This window comes from Schistosoma haematobium, chromosome 5, assembly GCF_000699445.3.
Source record: "Schistosoma haematobium chromosome 5, whole genome shotgun sequence".
In the NCBI taxonomy this organism is placed as follows: domain Eukaryota; kingdom Metazoa; phylum Platyhelminthes; class Trematoda; order Strigeidida; family Schistosomatidae; genus Schistosoma; species Schistosoma haematobium.
Genome location: NC_067200.1, coordinates 7,134,316 through 7,143,371, shown reverse-complemented (window position 1 = coordinate 7,143,371; position 9,056 = coordinate 7,134,316).

Genomic DNA, 9,056 nt, shown 5'->3' with positions numbered 1-9,056 from the left:
GTCATAACCGTAAGAAAGAGAATACAACACAAACAATTATACGAAGATCCTAAACTTGTTACGGAATTATTTAGTGAACACTTTTGTTTCTCACCAACTAACGAAAAACCGCTTAATGATTAAGAACCAATCGCAGTACCTTCCTATGAAATTACTAGTGTAGACTTCAGTGTACAAAATATCTCCAAGGAAATTAGTACATTAAAACACTCCTACACTGATGGACCGGATGGTATTCCAGCCAGCATGCTAAAACGTAGAGGTGATGATATGTGTGTTTTACTTCTCAAATTATTCGCGATATCACTCTACAGCGCGTTACCCTACTACCTGGAAAACTACACATATCATTCCCAAAATTAAAACAGAACCTGAAGCAAATGTTGACAATTACCGGCCAATAAACATAACTTCAGTTGTATCTAGAGTGATGGAAAAAGTAGTTAAGGCGGCTGTAGTCCAACATCTACCTACTAACAACCTTATCTCGACCTCCCAGCATGGATTTCTTAGGTCCAGATCATGCGATACATGCCTAGTAGACTACCTGAACGATATAACTCTGAAACGAGACAATGGACTCCTTATATCAGTCCTATTCTTAGACTTTAAGAAAGCCTTTGATAAGATCCCATACAAAAGGCTTCTCGTCAAACTGAAGTCCTTCGGAATAAACAACCCACTGTACTCATGGTTTGCTTCGTTCTTAACAGAACGTAAACAGATGTTAAAGTACAATGACTGTCTCTCATCACCTAGGCCAATAACTAGTGGAGTCACCCAGGGAAGCGTATTAGGTCCACTCTTGTTTCTCATGTATATAAACGATATATGTAACATCATAAAATTTGGGAAACCATACTTATATGCTGATGATCTCAAAATAGTATACAACTATGAGCCTAAGACTCTAGGCGAAAGTCTATCCCAGATCCAAAATGACCTCAATAACTTAACCATATGGATTGAAAAATGGCAATTATCATTTAACCTCAACAAGTGCGGGATCATGCACTTTGGAAAACATCGCTATAAACTACAACTTCACTTAAATAAAAGTAGAGTCCAAACACTCAAATCAGTACACGGTCTAGGAATTAATTACACGGGAAGCCTGAATTTTGAAGAACATGCCTCCTCTATTATTTCTAAATCTAGACGGCTAATTGGTTTTATAACGAAAAATTTCTTCACAACAGAGGCTAAGCTTACTCTCTACAAAATATGTGTACGACCTTCCCTTGATTACTGCTGTTTTGTCTTCTCTAATATGAATATCAAACAAGTTAAGAGTAGAAGACGTTGAAAGACGCTTCACACGTCAACTGCTAGGATGTGACTCAAATCTCGATTACACAGATAGATGTAAGCACCTCTCTTTACAAACTTTATGGCGCCGAAGACTAAGGTACAACCTAATATTTCTCTACAAATCGATATATGGACTCTCATTTCTAACCTCCTGCCCGACTATGACCCACGACCCAGCCTATAGACTAAGAAACAACGCATATACACTACTTACCGTAAAACACCAAAAGCAAATGCGTTGTAAGTTTTTATAGTACGGTATAGTTTATTGTGGAACAGGCTGCCAATGCCTATCCGTAACTGTGACACAGTTACCAGACTCAAAAGGCTAATAACCCTGTTTCTAGACTCTAAAGAGCTTCAACCTTTCTCTAAACTCCCGCCCACTAATGAGGCACTTTATTATGGACCGCCTAATATCTAGAAAGAACAAGAATATAACGAGCCCGACTGTTATTAATATGAATATAACTGAATTACAGAACATATGACTTGTCCCTTCCTATTATTGATTGTTTATTAACTATGGCCTTATGCTCCTAACCCTCACTTCCAGTTCCCAAATCTCTCTACAGGTTAAATATACATTATTCTTCCAAAGTGTCATGCCTTTTTCTTTCTATTGCAAGTAGACAGATAATTCACTAATCTTATGGATGCTGATCTACTAAGGCCGATCATACAAAGCTAAAAAATTGATCATATAGTCTTGTGGATTGCTCAGTTTTATTTTTCTTATCTTTAAAAACTTTTTTACAATTATATACTTCTTCATATCCTTTGATTTGCTATTAGTCCTTACTTTCTTTAAACCATTAGTTATCTTCATAGCAGTGTGATATACCAAATGGACATCTAACCCATAATTCAAATTCTTTAACTATCTGATATGCTTGTAACACGAAACTAATAGAGACAGTGTATTCCAACGATGGACTTTGATGAAAGTAGTATTCATAGTTACCACAAACGTAAGAGAGCCTAACATCACAAAAGGAGGGAGGGTGGCGTTACTGACCAGCAAACATGATGGTGGTGAGATAACTTCAATCCACCCATGTCTGTAGGGCAGAACATTTTGTTTAATTACGGCTCCTTATGGTCTAGTGGGATGTCACGAACTTATGGTATCAATGCTGATTTATCGTGCAAAATACCTCATTAAGTCGTGTTTAGAACGTTGAATTGGTTTCACTTCCTACCCAGTAATCCTATTACAAGCAAACTAGACAACTTACTAAAATACAAAGCCTACTCAAGACCCTATAAAATCTATAAAAAACTAATATATAAATAAAAAGGCTCCAATAGCTTCGAAAAAAAGAGATAGCCAATTGTGTATCACAATGCTGTTTTTAGCACTATACTTTATAACTACACATAATCCCATACTCTCAGCTCTTTTCTGAACCACCTTCGTTTGTCAGCTGCTTATTCACTCATACATTGCTCACACTTATCTTCTTTAGCCTATTAGAATGCTCTTGCTTAGTAAGTACTCTAATAAAAGAAAATTAGACTGAGTAGCTATACCTTAAATTTTCTCTCGAACATTGGCTGCTCTGCCTCTCGCCCTTTCTTTTACTTGCTCCCTTTTTCAGCCCTCTTGAGATATGGAACGGGTGACTTTATCCTGCACCATCCTTAAAGCCTCAGATATTCCAAAGCGATATAAGATTGCGATCTCTAGAAGCTCCCACCTTCAATGGATCTATCCTTGACCATCAGTTGCACGTCGCAACGTCACCTTCATGAAGCGCGCCAACTGTTATACTGACTACAACCATTTACATTTCATATATTATAAATTATCGACCCTGCTGAGTAATTTGCTACAGTGGATACTGTATCATTTGTGATACTTTGATCTTGCCTGTAAACTAGCATGCCTCATGTGACAAACTGTTATTTGAGAATAAATTATTATTATTTTTATACACCCTACAAATGAAATAGTTTAACAAGTTCTAGGCCATGTTAACAACAGTTACCACTTTCAAATTTCGCGTGTGGAAAAAATACTAAAAAAGATATTAACACAACCATCAAATAATATCTCCAAAATTGTTGGAAACCACTATAGTTATGTTTTCGTGTTTATAATTCTCAGGTTTATATTTTGTACGTGTTTTTAGGATAGGACTTACTGTGGCATTCTAACAGTCTTTTAGAAATATGCCTTGAGTATGTACTAAAACATAAGCTTGAATGATTCGCTACAAAATTTTCTGGTTAATTTGGTAACCCAAGATACATTTCATCAGGTCCTTTGGGTCCGCCTATATCACGCTTATTTTGCAGACCAAATAAATTGGGTACCTTGGTGGTCACAGTGTCCAAAGTGTGTATGTGGGGTTTTTTGGACTGAATGGGGTCACCTCTACATCATATACATTGCTAACGTATTTTGAGCATATCTGAGCCTTGCCATAATCTTCCTCCACTAATGATGCAGTACTACTGTAGTGAACAAAAACACCAGTGGGGACAATCGAATGTATTTAACGCAAAATTACAGGAATTGCTAATAAAATCTATTAATCATAGAGTAAATGCCTAATTTGCAAAATGTCCACCAATTGTCACAAAATGACTCGAACTTCACTGTTCTTGCATTTTCACACAAATTGCACCCTGTTCCCATTCTTTACTGTTCGATCCTCTTGTCTCTCTGCTGCCAGACCTTCTGTTCACGACTAACATCATCTACTACTTATGTCAATATAAATAGCATACACTACACTACCACCTCCCCATAATGCTGGAACGTTGCCTCTTCTTTTAGCCCTTTGGTTCATGTACAAGTATAGGCGTTTATGGTATTCTATAAACATCCGGACGCTTTTCTTCAAACAATCTTCTAGACTGGTGAAGAGTCGAGGCACAAGTATTTCGGGATTCCTAATATTGAGATTTTTCTTGCCAGAACTGAGTAACTCATACCTCGAACACATTCTTCTCGTACGGCGAATAGTGCTGACCTCCTTATTAAACCAACGTGGGGGTTTCTTGGGCCCCTTGGTGTTTTCTAAGGTACATGCGGTGTAGTGGCCTTTAATTACATTTGGGGACTCTGGCTCTACTGATCAATCTACTGAGGATTCTGAGCGTATAATATCTTGTATATTTGTTGTACAGGCGTCAGTTCTGGTTTGTGCTGACACATGCACAATTTAAACAACTATATGGAAACCAGAGATTAGGACTGAATGATCACTTTTATCTAGGGGTGACATATAATAGAGGGTTGTGTCGTTATCCGCATAATGCTTAAATTTGTGATCTTGTAGGGATGATTCAGAATCCCGGCCTTACATTGTAATGGAAAGAGAATAATGAAAATCCCTCTGCAGTTTCTTTGTTGGACAGTACTGTCATATTTTTTTCCTTCTCTCTGCCATGTATTTTGACCTTTATTCAGATTTCTTTGGACCACACTTCAAGTTCTTCAGTCTTCCTCGTCTGACCTTTTACTATGTGGTTTTCATTAAAGACTTACATTTTGTTACCTTACTTTCTACTGAATGTCGTCGGATTATTGAAGATAAGGCAGTGTTTGACTAAGCTCAAAGTCATGGCGTGGTTCAGCGTGTGACTGTTAACCTTTAACTGTCTGCTTGAGAGGATTGCTGGAACCATTGCAGATAGATATCTGATCCCATCATGTGGGGAACATTCCTATTGATTCTCGGTTATTGAACTCTTTTTCATTAACTGTTTCTTTTGCTCTTTAGCACGCTAATTTGTGTTAGAGAAACTTTTGACTGTATGGCACACACTGTACCGTTTGAGGTATTTTGTATTTTCGAAATAATTTGTTCTATTCACTAAATTAGAACAGTTTAACTTGAGAACGGAGTTTGTGTTTTGATATTATCTAATACGAGTATCTCAAAAACGCTTTATAAGCTATACAGAAGAACGTAATCTGGCCTATTAGAATACATTTTGGTTCGTCAGTCCTGCGTTCAAACCGAATACTGGCTGTTCTGTCGTTACAGACATGTTGCACCAGAACACATGAGATGGCCGCATCAACTGGTTTCTGTTCGAAAGCATTTCCTGAAAATTCAGTTTCCAGATTTTTCAATCTGAAAAAGGTGCGTTATGTTCTCCAATGAATGAACATCGACCACACTGTGACCGACTGTTGAGACCACATAGCAAGACCTCATTGATTTAACAGCTTAGATTGCGGTAGACCACACCAATCAGCAGCTCTTGTCCCTTGAATTTCAAGCGGTAACTAACCAATTCACACGTCCAACTCTTATAAGATTCGCCGTCGATAAAGTATAATGGGATGATATTCTTAAAGAACAGAGCCACTTCTCCACCTTTACAATTCTGGATTCTGTCGTCTTTTAACAATGGTCCCGATATCATTCTGTTTAAAGTCTCACCACCCGGTTATTTACAACTTTTAGATCCTTCTCGCCATAATCTGACCTTAACCTTAGTTATTCGGCCTTTTGTCTTTTTATAAGGTCCGCGAGCAGCAAGTATTTACGAACAGAATCTGTTGACGCATTTCGTTTATATTTATTCTGCAGCAGTTATTTTCGTCGGGAGATTTAAATACTACTTTTGACAGCCTGGTTTGACTAATTCCAATTCCTTTTGGCTACCTGGCCTATGAATATTTAGCAAGGTGGCTCACGAGATATCCTGAGGCACTGACTGGTCCAGTAGTTGTTTTATGGATTCAATTTCATGCCCGAAACCAGTTCTAAGTTCTGAGCTGTCATTCCCCTTAACTCTATAAACGACAAGTGACCAGTCACTATGATCATCCTTCAGCTTCTCAGATACTGTTTGAAGGGCTCGCTTTTCTTCTGTAACATCAGGCCGTTTCAAATTCGTTATTTATACCCGTTCATTAACTTTCATTGGATTATCAATCACAGTTGCGTTACACGCATTTTGGGATTCTGGATGACTGTCGGTAATTTAGGTAGTAAGGTTACTATTTTTTTGCTAAAAAACAGGTCTGACCTTGAGATTAGGCTTTTAAGGAGTTTCCTGCTCGCCAGCGTCCGGAGCGCGAAGACAGGAGCGAAACTCCCTTTCTTGAGCTCTTATCTCTAATGCACATTTTACAGACCGCCCTTCTTCTATTAGTCTCGATTACGCATGCTAACACTCATTTAAGGAGCATTCGCGATTGCAATGACCTTGGATGTCAAGCTGTCTGCATTTGAACAGCATCACTGACGCAACCACACACAGAAACTTTCATTAATCCGTTTGAAAGCCTCAGGAGTTAGATTCGTGCAAACTTCGTGTTATTATCATTTGTACTCATCGCACGGTATGCCACTTTTCACAAGTTATCGACGACGTGAACGTTGAAAATTATTGTTCCTGCACTATCCAGTTGTCAACCGCAGGTTTTAAAAAAACATACACAAGGAATACCCAGACACAAGATAAATTGATGACCAGAAAAAGTGAGCGAAATTGCACATTGTTAGAACCAAAAGTGTAAAGAAATGCAAAAAGAATCAATGTACTCAAAGTAGTGATAATAAACTGCCTTCAAAAAACGATACTCTTGGAGAATACTTTTACTGAAATAAAGTTAATTAAAGTGAAAACAGTACTCTCGATGAGTAATAAACGATCAAAACAAGAAAGTTAACTCGGTAAAGAAAAACAACACTGTCCACATTAAATATTGAGAGCGTGTAGAGTATTGTCCACAGTTTAAACTAGAGTAAAATGTTAATTAAAGAAACAAGATGAAGAACTAAACCCCGATAATTATAAAGTCCTTGATTACATTGCTAGCCAATGTATACTTACGTCAATTAACGGCCATATTTGCTAATGCTTGATGTTTTAATAAGTTTATTTCAGTGAACCATGTAAACGTCAATTAGATGGATGAAAGTATACAAGTATATACGGTCCTAATATATATATTGTAGTGGTATATAAACCCCCAGTTCGAATCCTGACTTTTCCGTTGTTTGACCGCACTATTAGAGATCAATCGATTCCAAACCACCCCCTACCGCCCACAAACAAACGGGTTGGTAGAACTTTATCACCGGCAACTAAAAGCTTTACTATCAGATGCAAACGTTTCACAGTGGACCAACGCTCTTCCACTCGTCTTACTTGGTATTCTCAGTGCAGTGAAAGCTGACATTGGATACACTGCAGCTCAACTGGTTTGTGAAACGACACTTAGACTTCCAGGAGAATTCGTGGATTCTTCTTCGTCTTACAAACGCAGTGCGTTCAGTTAAACCTGTTTCTACTCGATCGCAATCAACTGATGTTTTCGTCCAACCTGACTTACGGTATAGTCCACACGTCTTCGTACGTCGAGACTCGCATCCACGACCTCTCGAATCAGAATACGAAAGAACTTTCAAAGCTCTTCAACGCGAACTCAAGTACTATATAGTCGATAAGAACGTAACCAACGATATCATCAGCATCGGTCACCTCAAAGCAGCGTATTTAGAAGAAAATCCGATCCACGTCGATTTTCCTTCAGTACAATCGAACGACACGACTCCGACACTTATAATACCTCATCCGACAACCAACACACACGATGATACTTCGACAGCATCTGAAAATAAACTTAAAACAACGCGTTGTGGAAGAATAGTAAGATTTCCAGAACATTCAAACGATTGTTGCACGTAAGACACCAGTTAACAATTTGCTTCATCTCGATTTTCTTATGTATTTCGTATAACGAAAAATTTAATATGCTTATACTTATATATTTATTCCAAAATCATTTTGTTGCTAATGTGTGTATATTGAGCTTTTTTTAAAAAACCCAAAAAATTCTTTAAAAATCGCTTTTACATTATCTCATGTATATGAGTTTGCTTTCTTTTTTTCTCCCTCTTTGTGATTTTACGCGTGCACGAGTGTATTTTGACATGCACTTACAAATTTTTTTCTTTTCCAGGACGGGTGGTAAAGACGAAAAGAGATCGACGAAGTTGACGATGGACCGAAATTTTCATTGTGCCTTGTTTCTTTATTACTATATTGTACTTCATGATCCTTTATAGTAAGGAAAGACGACCAGACGCTGCTAAACATAGCACGCTATCAGAACAGTGTTTACCAACGTTAAAATTGTTGGGTTTAAACTTCTGGCTGGCCACGTCTTAGGGTCATCACTACCCCACTAGGAGGGGAGCGATCTTTAGCGGTAAATAAATCCCCAAAATAATTAGCTCTGTAAGTTTACGACATTGGATGCTGATCACATTAGTTTTAATAGAATAACCTGGCTGAAGGCGTTCGGTCATGTATCCGCACCAGATCACGGGTGGAAACACCGTGCTCAACATCCCCTGCAACCACTAGCCAGATTAGATCAGTTGATTCCCGATATATTGATAGCCTATTAAATATATCTTCGAAACTCCTTGCTTCTGACTTTTGATTTCACTTGGTGGTGCGATTCATAGTAGGTGTTACTAGTAAATGCGTTTTTAAAATCCAAATACCTTTGGTATCTTCATTATCATTATAAAAACATTCGGTGCTAACGCAGAAAATAATATAACGGAGCCAGAATTTACCCAGTTAGTCCAAACCACTGATAACCACGATAACATCCTTTATGAGAGAAATTTGAAGTGTTTAACTTACCATAACATATTGTTATGAATATCATTCTTTCTATTGATTTCAATATATTTATTTCATTTGGACTATGGACTTGGCTTGTTTAGAATTTCGATTTTCGTCCTCTCTTAGTTCGA